Genomic DNA, 17685 nt, shown 5'->3' with positions numbered 1-17685 from the left:
AAAGATTGACCAAGAGGATATATGTGTCGGAGGTGGAGGGAACGAGGAGAAGAGGGAGACCAAATTGGAGGTGGAAAGATGGAGTGAAAAGGATTTTGTGTGATTGGGGCCTGAACATGCAGGAGGGTGAAAGGAGGGCAAAGAATAGAGTGAATTGGAGCGATGTGGTATACCGGGGTTGACGTGCTGTCAGTGGATTGAATCAAGGCATGTGTATGGGGGTGGGTTGGGCCATTTCTTTCATCTGTTTCCTTGCGCTACCTCGCAAACGCGGGAGACAGCGAAAAAAAAAAAAAAAAAAACATATGTAAGTAGGAAAGATGGTCAGAGAGTGTTATTGGATTACGTGTTAATTGATAGGCGCCCAAGAGAGAATTTGGATGTTAATGTGCTGAGAGGTGCAAGTGGAGGGATGTCTGATCATTATCTTGTGGAGGCGAAGGTGAAGATTTGTAGAGGTATACAGAAAAGAAGAGAGAATGTTGGGGTGAAGAGAGTGGTGAGAGTAAGTGAGCTTGGGAAAGAGACATGTGTGAGGAAGTACCAGGAGAGACTGAGTACAGAATGGAAAAAGGTGAGAACAATGGATATAAGGGGAGTGGGGGAGGAATGGGATGTATTTAGGGAAGTAGTAATGGCTTGCGCAAGGGATGCTTGTGGCATGAGAAGTGTGGGAGGTGGGCAGATTAGAAAGGGTTGTGAGTGGTGGGATGAAGAAGTAAGATTATTAGTGAAAGAGAAGAGAGAGGCATTTTTGATGATTTTTGTAGGGAAAATAAATAATAATAGGGTAAGAGAGATGTGTGGTAATAAAAAGTATGTGGTTGAGAGAGCAGAAGAGGGTGTTTTGAAATGGTTTGGTCACATGGAGAGAATGAGTGAGGAAAGATTGATTAAGAGGATATATGTGTCAGAGGTGGAGGGAACGAGGAGGAGTGGGAGACCAAATTGGAGGTGGAAAGAGGGAGTGAGGAAGATTTTGAGTGATCGGGGCCTGAACATGCAGGAGGGTGAAAGGCATGCAAGGAATAGAGTGAATTGGAATGATGTGGTATAGTGGGGTCAACATGCTGTCAGTGGATTGAACCAGGGCATGTGAAGCTTCTTGGGTAAACCCTGGAAAGTTCTGTGGTGCCTGGATGTTGAAAGGGAGCTGTGGTTTCAGTGCGTTATACATGACAGCTAGAGACTGAGTGTGAACGAATGTGGCCTTTGTTGTCTTTTCCTAGCGCTACCTCGCGCACATGCGGGGGGAGGGGGTTGTTATTTCATGTGTGGCAGGGTGGCGATGGGAATGAATAAAGGCAGACAGTATGAATTATGTACATGTGTGTATATGTATATGTCTGTGTGTGTATATATATGTATACGTTGAGATGTATAGGAATGTATATTTGCATGTGTGGATATGTATGTATATACATGTGTATGTAGGTGGGTTGGGCCATTCTTTCATCTGTTTCCTTGCGCTACCTCGCTAATGCAGAAGACAGCGACAAAGCAAAATAAATAAGTAAATAAATAAATAAATAAAAGACCTTACGTATGGAATAAGATTCCATCTACTAGGCAGTGGTACCTCTCTGGTCATTAGTTGTCTACCACCTGTTATGTACTGAGGTAGGTCAAAGTTTAAATCTTTTCGGTGATCATATTGGGAAAATAATTGATTCTGTTGCTTTTATTTTACTGTGCAGTAACATCACTCTTACATAAATGAAATGTGTGGAAATCATGTTGACTGGTAAATTTTTGAAAGAAGGAACAGAGAATGGGGCCAAGTGAGGATATTCCCTCTTAAGGCTCAGTCTTCTGTTCTTAATGCTACCTTGCTAAAGCGGTAAATGGCGAATATGTATGAAAATTTTTTCATCTGACTTGGTATTCTGGGATTCACGAAGGGGAAATGGTCTTGCAGCATCGGTTTTCACTGGGAGCTTTCTCATGCTCATTCTTCCATTTGTTTTCCTTTTGTTGTTTTGAATGTCACGGAACATTGCATGATTGTTGACTTGTCAGCTACATTTCATCCCCACATTTATCTGATTAAAAAGTTAATTTGGTATATACTCCTTGGTTTTCTGTTGAGTGTAATACACCAAATTAGTACTGAATGAGAATCTGGCTCATAAGGAGAGAAACAGTATGACCAAAATTTTGTGAGAATTACGTTGGAATGAGTCTGCAGTATGCATAGAAAGCTAGCATGTAGATTTAGACCATGTGGCGGTTTACACTGCCATATGACATTAAATAGTTTTTGTTATTCACAATATTCATATCTTACCATGGAGTGGGAAGGCCATTTGGTGTTCTCAGTGTCTGCTTGTCCAGCCGTCTGTACCTGTGTGCTTTATGTACAGTCAGGGAACAAAGAACCTGAACACAGTTGGTGACTAATGGCAACAACTCTTTTGGTAAACAGGGAGGTGACAGTGAAAAGTCATGAATGGAGGGGGAATGTTTGTGTCATGTTGTGTGATTGGTCGACGTATAGCAGTCTCAGTCACTGCTATGTAGTCATATATTGAGGAGTGTTCTGTGTATGAACACCCTATATTATAGACATGAATTATATATGTGTGTATCCTTTGTAATCCATTAGTTTATTCTGCACATTTTAATAGTTGTATTAGGAATTATTACTCATATTTAGGGCGCTGCACAACTGAAATTATTTGTGGAATCGGTGGCATCTGTCTAGGGTGTGGGTTCTCTATAAGGCCGAAGCCTCGAATGTTTGATTCATTCATATCAAATGAAATACTTTATTTATGAGTGCTTTTGTCTACATGCTTTACTAACGGATATATCTCTGAAATATGGTGTTGTTTTTAATAATCTTTATCATTTAGTTATGTTCTCAGTAAATACAAAGTGCCTTTCTTGAAAGTGGACAGAGCTTCATTGAGCACATACACACTCATTATTTGTTACTTCATTCAACTGGTAAAAAAAGCTATGCTGTTACTAAACTGTTGTTTGTTCTGCCCATGATGAAATTAGATTGTGGCCCTGATACTCAAAGCATTCCCCTTAGGACCTCTACCCTCTCGCCCTACATCCTCATCAACGAGCTAGCCTTGCATGAGCACTTGCTTCCCAGCTAGCCTCACATGAACACTTACTTCCTAGCTAGCCTCACACGAGCACTCATCTCCCACATTGTCTTCCCTAATCTCATCCATCCTTCTATATTAACAATGTAGACGATACCTCACTTCGAGTTCAGTCACAAAAATTGCACATTCAAGTAATATATTTAAAATGTTGTTGATGAAGCAGTGATCTGTCGCTCACAGTTGAAATCTTTGAAATGCTAATGAACCCTTTTAGGGGCAAGTGCATTTTCAAGTCGGTGCAAATAACCGCACTAAGAGGTTGAAAGTTTCTTGATCCCTTGCATGTGTTACATGGTAGACACACTATGATAATTAATTCCAAAGAGCTGATGGTCATTATTCTTTTTATACTGGATGATTTTAATTCATTAAAACATTGAGGGTTAACACTTTCGCTGTGTGGGGTTTCCCTTATATTGAGTATTATCATGTAGCAACTGTCTGAGTAAAATAGTCTGGTATTAGCTAGAGTAAAATACTTAAGTCATGTGCAGAGCTGCTGCAAGCACTCTCTTCCCCTTGTTGCAACCCTTATAACAAAAGAGCTAGGTCTATAAACTTTTCAGGAGCACTGATTAACTTTGCCTTTTTCTCCTATTTTTCACTGTTTTGGCCTCATTTTTTTTCTTTTTTTCACCCAATAATGGCCACAGATTTGGGCAGAAAAAGAAAGTGACGTAAACTTGGGAAAGTTACTGAGATTATAATAATTGTGTTTTGCCCGACTAGTGTCCTTTCAAGTAAAAAGTGAATTTGTTAAGCTTTAAGGCTGATTAAAAGTGCCACACATGGTATATAGTATGCTCTGTATTACCTCAGGCAATTTCACTCATATGAAATACCATAGAAATATTTAAATTGTAGCTCCAACTGGATAAGGTATTTGTAAGATTTTAATGAAAATGGCAAGCCATTTAATATATTGATATGCTGATGATTTTGCTGATAACCAGGAACAATTTGCCTTCAGTAAGGGTCGTACATGGAATAAAGGAGATGCGGTTATCAGCAGATGATTATTTCCAATTACACAATATTTTATGTGATGACTTCTCTATTCAGCTTTATTTATCGTATATGTTTTGTTTTTCATCCAGACTTAGGCTCTAAGTAATAATCAACACCATCGCATTTCCTCATGTTTGATTATGTTGCCTATGTACATGACTTCTTCAAGTATTTCCGTATACTTGTCTGCAGTTAAATGTCCCTCATGCAGGTAGATCCAGCCCCACATATTGGCAGTGACATGACCATTCCTGGCTACCTCATAGATGTTGTAGTGCACATAACTGGTTCAGATCTTTTTTTTTCTATATAGATTATTCTGTTATTCAGTATACAGACATATATAAAAGAGAAAAACTAATAAACCAGTGGACAATAAGTAAGAGAGACTGATTCACTGCATGTTATAATCTTAACTCGTCCTGTAGCCAACACAGGTGTAGAGAAGGGTAGGAACAGGACTGAAAAGATGAGCAGTGTAAAAAAGATAAGCAGTGTAACATTTTTACAAAGGGGTGTGCTACAGCTGCTCCATATTATAGCTTTATCCTAAGCTGTTGTAGTTTCTCTGGGGTGTCATGACTTTGGCCGATCAAGATGTTTCTCTTCATCCCATCTTCTTAACCATTTATACACTGTTTTTCAAGATGTCCTTAGCTCCCGTGACATTTCTGATGGCGTCATGCCAGAGTCTCTCATACCCACGATGCATCCATGTTGAGCAATCTTTGTCAAGTTCATTTTGACAGTGATGGGGTGTGTGGAGCGAATGTCGGCAGACTGCCAACTGAAGTTCAAACAATGCCTAGGCTTCAACTATTATATGCTTCGAAACATTAAATGAGGTAAGTGGTTGGATCCAAACCCCTGATGGATGCCACCTTCTCCAGGAATACTTTCAGCTGCATAGTGCCTTAAATATGTGTCATAATACATAATATAACTAATCAGTTGTGCATAATAGATATTATACTAAGGTATTGCACAGGGTACACATGTTTATATATAATTCACATCTGTTAGAGAGTATTCATACACAGAACCCTTCCTAATATATGACTGCTTGGCAGTGACTGAGACTATGATACGTTGACCAATCACACACTATGACACAGATGTTCCCCCTCTATTCTTGACTTTTCACTGCCATCTTCAAGTTTACTTCTGGGGTTGTTGCCAGAAGTTGCCAATTGTGTCCAGGTTTTTTGTTCCCCAACTGTACATGTGTATTGATGTGACTTCTTTTTAAGACATGATAAAGTATTGCATTTACTGTTTAGATGTTGCTGCCCATGGCACAGTATCCATGTCTTGTGGATAGAGTTTCTAGTTTTTCTTTTGTCATGTCAAGGTACATCATTGCAGTGTTTGGTATGTGTATATCATTTAATTGTCATCATTTCTTGGATTTTGGTAATATTTGGGTGAGAGATCAAATTTGTCATATGATGATATACACAGAACCATATCAATTTGGGTGTATGATGCAATGTCTGAGTCAAATCTTCTGAAACCCATGTAAAACACTTATTTTAGAGTAGAAATAATTTATTTATAGAGATACAGTCATCAGTTAGTAATGATTTGCAAATTGGGAAATTTTTTCTATTTTTCATATCGGTAAGATAAAAGGATAAATTCTGTGGGTACATTTAGAAGACGTAGATTTTAAGAGCATGGAATGGGAGGATATACATCATTGAGTAATGACTTGCAGATCAGGAAAAATGGCTTTGTATTTTTTCATTTAAGAAAATTAGAATAAAGTCATGTACATTTTCAAGTTATACATTTAGAAAATGGAGAATGGGAGTGTATGCATTAAAACGGTTATGTGGTTTTTATGATGTCGATAAAAGTCCACGACAGGGCTAACCCTTGAATGAAAATAGATAGATTGCTGAAGAGTTAGAGAAAAAAGGATAAAAGGAGAAAAACCAAAGAGTTTGTGCCGGTCCTACCTCTAAGGAAAACTTATGAAGATTGAAGAGATCCAGTGTTTTGCGTTGTAGAAACCAGAAGACATTACACTGTCCTCTCTCTCTCTCTCTCTCTCTCTCTCTCTCTCTCTCTCTCTCTCTCTCTCTCTCTCTCTCTCTCTCTCTCTCTCCCCCCCCTTGAATTGCTCATGGCTACACGATACTCATGCGGTGCAGTGGCTCAGTGAATATTGCGTGGTCTTACTAATGGTGGGGACATGAAAGCTAGCAGGTCTTGAGAACATTAACCAAAGTAATGTTAAAAGAAAAGGTAGAGTGAACCTAAAGTTTGCAGCAAGAAAAGATCAAATTGTGGCATGGGAATGAATAAGCTTAAAAGCCAAATAGCTCGAGAATGAACATGGTTTTGTAGAGCTGGAATGACCCCTGGTTTGTGAGCAGTGCTCCTCAAAGGATAAATCATTCCTTTGTTTAATTGGAGCTGCCGTTCAAAAGAATCTTAAAATGTGAACTGGGTACCCAGTTTCAAAGAAGCAGACCTACCGTTTTGTGTGATTTGGAGTTGTTGGGAAATCAGATAGTATGATAATTCCAAGTCTGTAGCAGAATTTCTGAACCACTGAAGGAAGATTGGAAAGCTTTGAGAAGTTTTAGAAAGAAAAATTTTTAGTATTGAACATTAAACATACCTGTTTTATGTCTACCCCACTGGTAAATCTTTTCAAAAGTTGAATGAATAGAGGTAGCAGTAACCAAATGAGTTGTGTATGATAAAGTCAGAGAAAATGGATCAGATATGAAAAATGGAGGAATGCATTGTTGATTATTTGTGGAAGAAAAAAAAATCATTAATTAAAAAAAGAATCTGCATAGGAGATGGGACAGATCCCTGAAGGGAAAGACGAGAGTTTGATCTGGCGACAGTTACAGAAATGGACTGATCAGAGAGGAAACTAGATATGAGAAGATAGAGCAAAGGAGAAAAGCAGAGAGAAAAGTATAGGAATCGGACTACAATGCCATACCCTGTAGAAAGCTTTGGAGATGTATAGGGTTACAACCATAGGTTCCCAGAGACTGTGAGGGAATGATCAGAGTTGATGATGAGGAAGAGACATCAGCCACAGATTTGGCTTGTGAATGGGAAAATGATACATTAATGAGAGGGGTGAGTGCTGATCCTTCCTTCTCGGCAAGAGATGGACGGAGCCCTCGTGACTCTTGCATATCATTATGAAGGGAACTTGGGAACATATGCATGCTGGACTCTTCCATCGTCCACTGACTTTGTGGATGTTATATAGATAGTGATGGTCATATGCATTCAGCACATGAATATAAGAAGTTGAAGAGTACTTGTTGAAAGATTCAATAAAATAAATGGGTGAAGAAAAGACAAGTGACTGCAGACTTCTTTTCATAAGAATTTCACACATATCTTGTGTATATAGCCAACTAATCTCTTTAATGAAAGGTTTCTTGTGTAATTATGTATTAAGCCCATGGGCGTATATGACAGTGCCCTACAGTGTTTGTCTCTGCTCACTTTTGCCTCCTAACAGATTGTTATTTTGGAACGGTTTTATTTTTCTGTGATGGTCAATCAAGGAACAACAAATAATGTACATACCAGTGATTATATAATCCCTCCAGAATGATTTACTGTGCCTTATTGGTGCCTAGCAGATGTAACAGAGGATTGGAAATTTTTTCCACATGATATGCTATGCATGGTGTTTTTGAACCTTTAAAGTGGGAAGTTGCTAATTGTGGATATTTTCTGAGAACACACTTGTGATAACAGATAGCTCTTGCTGATGTATTTTCCATTAAGATAAATCTGAAGACATGAGAAGTATAACAAAATATCGAATGAAATTTTTATATTTAGCAGAAATGAAACTAAAATGTACACAAGATTATTATCGGTTAATTATTTTATTAACTTCATTGTTGTATTTTGTTGACACAAAGATATTGATTGAATTTTAGTGCTAGGGAACTTAAGCGTAAGAAGTACCTGTAATGTATCATAATACGTGTAGTTCTAAGTGTACAGTGATTGCAGCCAAAAGCTGTCCTGTATAGTATTATTTCCGTCCCCATTCATTACCTTGCGACAAGTTTGTGTGTACAAGATTAAGGTATAAATTGGCCTAGTTGCAGCTTTTCACGCAATCTAGTTGTTTGTTACTGTTATGTTACATTGTGGAATTTGCTTTCTGCTTGTCAAATCATGTGTTGCAGTCATGTTGGATGTAATGGTTGTTCAGTGTTGCATTTGGTCAAATTGATTCATATTGTTATATACTCCTTAACATCGCAATATCATTTTAATGGTTTTGCATCTGTTTACCATTGCTAAAAGAATAGGAATTTGCAGTTATTCACCACTGAATAATAATAATCATGCCAAGTGCCTCATTTCATTTCATTTGGATATGGCCTTAGAAGCTGTCAGCTTAAACTTATTATTAGGGTGCTGTTTGTTGTATAGATGCCAGGTATGATATGCATTAAAGTTTATTTATGCAAGACTTCTGAGGTATGGCATTAGCATTTGCCATATTTGGATGTTAAAGGTGGCCATTGTAAATTCTAAATTGATATTGTGTGGTTGCCAGTGTTTTAGCTAACAACAGGAATATTCAAACGTGTCATACCACCTGGTAATGAAAGCGTATGTTAACTTAATCATCAACTGTCTGCCTTTCTTTTGGCTTCTTTTTCACACTGTGGTGATTTCAGATAGAATACTTACAAGCTTTTCAAGAAACATTTTATTCCAGAATCTTGACAAGCATTATAATACCAGTAACTTTCAACATGGAGAAGTGGTAAAAATCAAGAATAGGGTAGTTACATTTTTCAGATACGTCATTTTTAATTGCACTTATTATAGGTATGCTTTCAAAAACATAGGACATTGTAAATAGTTTTGTTTGAAAGTACCTTCCTTTGGGGGAGATCATTTTCCAACACATGGATAATGAAAAACAGTGGTATTTAAGAGTAAAAGATCTTTAGTAAAGATGGCAGAATCACTCGCCTGTCAAACTGGTCATGGTGCATCGTTTTCAAGGCTGGTATACATAAGTGGATGACTGAGTGATATTATCTTAGATTCTTGAAACTAAAAGGATTTGTATGGAGATATATGACATTTGATTGTTAAGAGCATGTACGAAAGCATGTAATGTATTTGTATAAACTTCAAACACTTCATTCTAGATTGGTATTCATATTTTGTCCAAAGGAAATTCATTTTCATGTCCCGGGGATGATGCCTTTTGTAAAGCTACATGAAGCAGATGGTTGATTCCTCACCTAGCCAGCAGTCTGGTATTCTACTTAAATCAGTTCTCATTCCATGATGGGTATTTTAGAGTACTGCAAGTTAGATTACCAATAATCAGTTTATGTATTCAGTGCCCCTTCTACATTGTGTGCCAAAGCTACTGGTCAGAAGACAGTATCAGGGAATAGATGTCTATCCAATCCCATCAATGAATTTGTGAAGTGTAACTCGTGTGAAAAGTCAACAAATGTGAACACTCATCATGTTTTGTCAGGATAAGCTTTTTTTTTTTTTTTATTTCTTTTGTCAGTAAAACAGTTGTTTATAACATGTAAAGTTTATCAGGATTATGTAATGTGTTAACCATAAAGGGCCATCTTGCAGCACTGTGGAAATTTGTACCTCTGAAAACTGACATTGTAATTTGTGGTTGTGATTGGCCATGTAGGGGCCCATTTCAAGATGTAGTATACAAGGGGTAGAGAGGAAGCTGGAGTAGCGCATGAATTATATTTTTTTGTGTTTCTTCAGCATCTAGTCCAAATATCCTTAAGAATTTACCCTCAGTGTTTGGGTGAAGTGGAACTGATCCATTAGAAATCTGAACATTACTATCTTTACTTGTCCGTAAAGATAATTTATTTTTTTACAAACTTGACAAGAATATCACTAAAGGATGAATATATAAATTAGGGTCTTCCCTTTTAAGAGGGGTTCATAGGAACACTGTATTTCATACGCATGTACGTATGCTCGTTTACTTGTACATGGCACTCAGGCATAACTCAATTCATGGGCACAGGCATATGTGCATGCATACATTTAGATATATATATTTATAGAAACACATTCATGCATGCATGCGTATACAGAAATCCATATGATGGAAAACAGTCATACCATGATAGAACAGTACCATGTGAGCTTTGGACCACTACCCCTGTATTTTAAAACAAACATTCTTCCCAAATCTGTCAAAGATTTATATTCCTGTCTTCCCATAATGCATTTCTCATCATTCAAGCTTTTTTTTTTTTTTAGACCTGATAATATGTGAATATTAGTTTATACAGGAACTTGTATTTAGTATATAAATGTTAATTATTTTTGTGTAGATTTTAAGTTCAATAATACACATTATGTAGTCTTGTAAATTATTTTTGTGTAGATTTTAAGTTCAATAATACACATTATGTAGTCTTGTAAATTATTTTTGTGTAGATTTTAAGTTCAATAATACACAGTATGTAGTCTTGTAAATTATTTTTTTGTAGATTTTAAGTTCAATAATACACATTATGTAGTCTTGTAAATTATTTTCATGTAGATTTTAAGTTCAGTAAATACATATTTAACCTTGTAAATACACACAATTAATGTAAAATTTAGCAATAGCAATAAATCATACAAAGGTTACTAAATCATATCCATCCTCTAACTGATACTGTATCATGAAATATATTTTGACTCCTGTTTCGGCTCAAGTTTCAACACAACATGCCATTGTTAGTTTGGGAGATGTTGTTCTAGAAAGGTCTGGAGAATGTGACTTACAACCTTTCAGAACGAGGGAAATTGAATACCTCACTGGCATTCTGATGGTGAACATTGGAATGCATGCGTATGAATTTTCTTGAGGGATGAAGGCGATTCTTTTGATGCTCTTTCACATCATACACATCTTATTGATGTACTAAGGCTAAATTATGAGAGAATGTGGGGAGGAGGATAGATGGAAGTAAAATGTTTCAGGAAAATATATATATATATATATATATATATATATATATATATATATATATATATATATATATATATATATATATATATATATAAAATATATATATATATATATATATATGGGTGGAGGAGGGTGGATGTGCTGGAAATGAGATGTTTGAGGACAATATGTGGTGTGAGGTGACTTGATCGAGTAAGTAATGTACGGGTAAGAGAGATGAGTGGAAATAAAAAGGGTGTGGTTCAGAGAGCAGAAGAGGGTGTTTTGAAATGGTTTGGTCACATGGAGAGAATGAGTGAGGAAAGATTGACCAAGAGGATATATGTGTCATAGGTGGAGGGAACGAGGAGAAGTGGGGGACGAAATTGGAGGTGGAAAGATGGTGAAAAAGATTTTGAGTGATCGGGGCCTGAACATGCAGGAGGGTGAAAGGCGTGCAAGGAATAGAGTGAATTGGAATGATGTGGTATACTGAGGTCGACATGCTGTCAGTGGATTGAACCAGGGCATGTGAAGCGTTTGGGGTAAACCATGGAGTTCTGTGGGGCCTGGATGTGGAAAGGGAGCTGTGGTTTCGGTGCTTTATTACATGACAGCTAGAGACTGAGTGTGAACGAATGGGGCCTTTGTTGTCTTTTCCTAGCGCTACCTCGCACACATGAGGGGGGAGGGAGTTGTTATTCCATGTGTGGTGGGGTGGCGATGGGAATAAATAAAGGCAGACAGTATGAATTATGTACATGTGTATATATGTATATGTCTGTGTGTGTATATATATGTGTACATTGAGATGCCTAGGTATGTATATTTGCGTGTGTGGATGTGTATGTATACACGTGTATGTGGGTGGGTTAGGCCATTCTTTCATCTGTTTCCTTGCGCTACCTTGCTAACGCAGGAGACAGCAACAAAGCAAAATGAATAAATATATAAATATATATATATCCCTGGGGATAGGGGAGAAAGAATACTTCCCACGTATTACCTGCGTGTCGTAGAAGGCGACTAAAAGGGAAGGGAGCGGGTGACTGGAAATCCTCCCCCTCTCGTTTTTTTTTTAATTTTCCAAAAGAAGGAACAGAGAAGGGGGCCAGGTGAGGATATTCCCTCTAAGGCCCAGTCCTCTGTTGATAACGCTACCTTGCTAATGCGGGAAATGGCGAATAGTACGAAAGAAAAAGAAATATATATATATATATATATATATATACACACAGACATATATTCTTTCATCTGTTCCCAGTGCTACCCCATCCCACAGGAAATGGCATTGCTACCCCCTGCTTCAGTGAGGTAGCACCAGGAAAACGGACAAAAGAAGCCATATTTCTTCACACTCAGTCCCTAGCTGCCATATGTAATGCACCAAAACCACAGCTACCAATCCACATCCAGGCCCCATAGACCTTTCCATGATTTACCCCAGATGCTTCACATGCACTGGTTCAGTCCATTGACAGCACATCGACTCTGGTATACAACATCGTTCCAGTTCACTCTATTCCTTGCACGCCTCTTACCCTTCTGTATGCTCAGGCCCCAATCATTCTAAATCTTTTTTGTTCCATGCTTCCACCTCCAGTTTGGTCTCCCGCTTCTCCTTGCTTCCCCACCTCTTGTCAATATTTCCTCACTCATTCTGTCCATATGTTTAAACCATTTCAACACACCCTCTTCTACTCTCTCAACCACACTCTTTATTACCACACATCTCTCTCTCTCCCTTTCATTACTTACCCGTAACCACCTCGCACCACATGTTGTCCTCAAACATTTCATTTTGAACATATCCACCCTCCTTCACACAATCCTATCTATAGCCAATGCCTCACAACCATATAATATTGTTGGAACGACTATTCCTTCAAACATATCCAGTTTTGCTCCAAGATAACTTTCTTTCCACACATTCTTCATTGCTCCCAGAACCTTTGTTCCCTCCCCCACCCTGTGACTTATTTCTCCTTCCATGGTTCCATTTGCTACCAGATATCTAAAACAGAAGTTGACTGAGCTTGCTAAAGTGTGTGAAAGAAGAAAGCTGATAGTAAATGTGAATAAGAGCAAGGTTATTAGGTGACTGAGCTTGGTAAAGTGCGTGAAAGAAGAAAGCTGAGAGTAAATGTGAATAAGAGCAAGGTTATTAGGTTCAGTAGGGTTGAGGGACATGTAAATTGGGAGGCAAATTTTTGTGCTACCTCGCTGATGCAGGAGAGAGTGTCTTAAGTATAATAATTATAATAATAAATATAAGAGTGACAAAGTATAATGATATATAATAATGATATAATGATAAAATATGATATTTTTTATTATGCTTTGTTGCTGTCTCCCATGGATTTTCTTGAAAATTTAGGTATAGATGCTAATAAGAGTGCTGAATAAGAATCTGTGGTCAAAATGTAAACATTATTCTAATTAGTCGAGTAATTAGCACAGGAATATTAATGTAATTATTTGCTAATAACACTGTTTTTATGAGGAAATGTAGTGTTTTGATTCCAAAACCGTAATCAGCATAAAAAAATACTATATGTACACAGATTTTCCTTAAAATCTGAAGAATTATTTTCGTGATTTTTTTGGAATCATGGATTTTTTTGAAAATTTAGTTATAGATGCTACTAAAAGTGCTGAATAAGAATCTGTGGTCAAAATGTAAAAATTATTCTAATAAGTCGAGTAATTAGCACAGGAATATTAATGTAGTTAATTAAATTCCTAATAACACGGTTTTTATAAGGAAATGTAGTGTTTTGATTCCAAAGACGTAATCAGCATGAAAAATACCATATATACACAGATTATCCTTAAAATCTGAAGAATTTGAAAATCTGATGAAAATGGAATTTTCGTGATTTTTTTGAAATCATGGATTTTCTTGAAAATTTAGGTATAGATGCAATTAAGAGTGCTGAATAATATATGGTCAAAATGTAAAAATTATCCTAATTAAGAGTAATTAGGACATGAATATTAATGTAATTAGTTAAATTCCTAATAACACCGTTATTATTACTAGGTGTAGTGTTTTGATTCGAAATATGTAATTAGCATTATGAATACCATAAATACACAGATTTTCATTGAAATCTGAAGAATTTGAAAATCAGAAAAATGCAAGGCTATAGCCTTGGAATTTTCGTGATTTTTTTGAAATCATGGATTTTCTTGAAAATTTAGGTATAGATGCTATTAAGAGTGCTGAATAAGAATCTGTGGTCAAAATGTAAAAATTATTATAATTAGTCGAGTAATTAGCAGAGGAATATTAATGTAGTTAATTAAATTCCCAATAACACGGTTTTTATAAGGAAATGTAGTGTTTTGATTCGAAATACGTAATCAGCATAAAAAATACCAATATACACAGATTTTCCTTAAAATCTAAAGAATTTGAAAATCTGATGAAAATGGAATTTTCGTGATTTTTTTGAAATCATGGATTTTCTTGAAAATTTAGGTATAGATGCAATTAAGAGTGCTGAATAAGAATATATGGTCAAAATGTAAAAATTATCCTAATTAAGAGTAATTAGGACATGAATATTAATGTAATTAAATTCCTAATAACACCGTTATTATTAGTAGGTGTAGTGTTTTGATTCGAAATGCGTAATTAGCATTATGAATACCATATATACACAGATTTTCATTAAAATCTGAAGAATTTGAAAATCTGATGAAAATGCAAGGCTATAGCCTTGGAATTTTCGTGATTTTTTTGATATCATGGATTTTCTTGAAAATTTAGGTATAGATGCTATTAAGAGTGCTGAATAAGAATCTGTGGTCAAAATGTAAAAATTATTATAATTAGTCGAGAAATTAGCACAGGAATATTAATGTAGTTAATTAAATTCCCAATAACACGGTTATTATAAGGAAATGTAGTGTTTTGATTCGAAATACGTAATCAGCATAAAAAATACCATATATACACAGATTATCCTTAAATCTGAAGTATTTGAAAATCTGATGAAAATGCAAGGCCCGTTATTATTAGTAGGTGTAGTGTTTTGATTCGAAATACGTAATCAGCATAAAAAATACCATATATACCCAGATTTTCCTTAAAATCTGAAGAATTTGAAAATCTGATGAAAATGCAAGGCTATAGCCTTGCATTTTCATCAGATTTGGAATTTTCGTGATTTTTTTTGAAATCATGGATTTTCTTGAAAATTTAGGTATAGATGCTATTAAGAGTGCTGAATAAGAATCTGTGATCAAAATGTAAAAATTATTATAATTAGTCGAGTAATTAGCACAGGAATATTAATGTAGTTAATTAAATTCCCAATAACACGGTTATTATAAGGAAATGTAGTGTTTTGATTCGAAATACGTAATTAGCATTATGAATACCATATATACACAGATTTTCATTGAAATCTGAAGAATTTGAAAATCTGATGAAAATGCAAGGCTATAGCCTTGGAATTTTCGTGATTTTTTTGAAATCATGGATTTTCTTGAAAATTTAGGTATAGATGCTATTAAGAGTGCTGAATAAGAATCTGTGGTCAAAATGTAAAAATTATTCTAATTAGTCGAGTAATTAGCACAGGAATATTAATGTAGTTATTAAATTCCCAATAACACGGTTTTTATAAAGAAATGTAGTGTTTTGATTCGAAATACGTAATCAGCATAAAAAATACCATATATACACAGATTTTCCTTAAAATCTGAAGAATTTGAAAATCTGATGAAAATGCAAGGCTATAGCCTTGGAATTTTCGTGATTTTTTTGAAATCATGGATTTTCTTGAAAATTTAGGTATAGATGCTATTAAAAGTGCTGAATAAGAATCTGTGGTCAAAATGTAAAAATTATTATAATTAGTCGAGTAATTAGCACAGGAATATTAATGTAGTTAATTAAATTCCCAATAACACGGTTTTTATAAGGAAATGTAGTGTTTTGATTCGAAATACGTAATCAGCATAAAAAATACCATATATACACAGATTTTCCTTAAAATCTGAAGAATTTGAAAATCTGATGAAAATGCAAGGCTATAGCCTTGGAATTTTCGTGATTTTTTTGAAATCATGGATTTTCTTGAAAATTTACGTATAGATGCTATTAAGAGTGCTGAATAAGAATCTGTGATCAAAATGTAAAAATTATTCTAATTAGTCGAGTAATTAGGACACGAATTTTAATGTAATTAAATTCCTAATAACACCGTTGTTATTGGTAGGTGTAGTGTTTTGATTCGAAATACGTAATTAGCATTATGAATACCATATATACACAGATTTTCATTGAAATCTGAAGAATTTGAAAATCTGATGAAAATGCAAGGCTATAGCCTTGGAATTTTCGTGATTTTTTTGAAATCATGGATTTTCTTGAAAATTTAGGTATAGATGCTATTAAGAGTGCTGAATAAGAATCTGTGGTCAAAATGTAAAAATTATTATAATTAGTCGAGTAATTAGCACAGGAATATTAATGTAGTTAATTAAATTCCCAATAACACGGTTATTATAAGGAAATGTAGTGTTTTGATTCGAAATACGTAATCAGCATATAAAATACCAAATATACACAGATTTTCCTTAAAATCTGAAGAATTTGAAAATCTGATGAAAATGCAAGGCAATAGCCTTGGAATTTTCGTGATTTTTTTGAAATCATGGATTTTCTTGAAAATTTAGGTATAGATGCTATTAAGAGTGCTGAATAAGAATCTGTGGTCAAAATGTAAAAATTATTCTAATTAGTCGAGTAATTAGCACAGGAATATTAATGTAGTTATTTAAATTCCCAATAACACGGTTTTTATAAAGAAATGTAGTGTTTTGATTCGAATTACGTAATCAGCATAAAAAATACCATATATACACAGATTTTCCTTAAAATCTGAAGAATTTGAAAATCTGATGAAAATGCAAGGCTATAGCCTTGGAATTTTCGTGATTTTTTTGAAATCATGGATTTTCTTGAAAATTTAGGTATAGATGCTATTAAGAGTGCTGAATAAGAATCTGTGGTCAAAATGTAAAAATTATTCTAATTAGTCGAGTAATTAGCACAGGAATATTAATGTAGTTATTAAATTCCCAATAACACGGTTTTTATATAGAAATGTAGTGTTTTGATTCGAAATACGTAATCAGCATAAAAAATACCATATATACACAGATTTTCCTTAAAATCTGAAGAATTTGAAAATCTGATGAAAATGCAAGGCTATAGCCTTGGAATTTTCGTGATTTTTTTGAAATCATGGATTTTCTTGAAAATTTAGGTATAGATGCTATTAAAAGTGCTGAATAAGAATTTGTGGTCAAAATGTAAAAATTATTCTAATTAGTCGAGTAATTAGCACAGGAATATTAATGTAGTTAATTAAATTCCCAATAACACGGTTTTTATAAGGAAATGTAGTGTTTTGATTCGAAATACGTAATCAGCATAAAAAATACCATATATACACAGATTTTCCTTAAAATCTGAAGAATTTGAAAATCTGATGAAAATGCAAGGCTATAGCCTTGGAATTTTCGTGATTTTTTTGAAATCATGGATTTTTTTGAGAATTTACGTATAGATGCTATTAA

Source organism: Panulirus ornatus, chromosome 45 (genome assembly GCF_036320965.1).
Source record: "Panulirus ornatus isolate Po-2019 chromosome 45, ASM3632096v1, whole genome shotgun sequence".
NCBI classification, from domain to species: domain Eukaryota; kingdom Metazoa; phylum Arthropoda; class Malacostraca; order Decapoda; family Palinuridae; genus Panulirus; species Panulirus ornatus.
Note: the sequence above shows the minus strand (reverse complement) of the source record.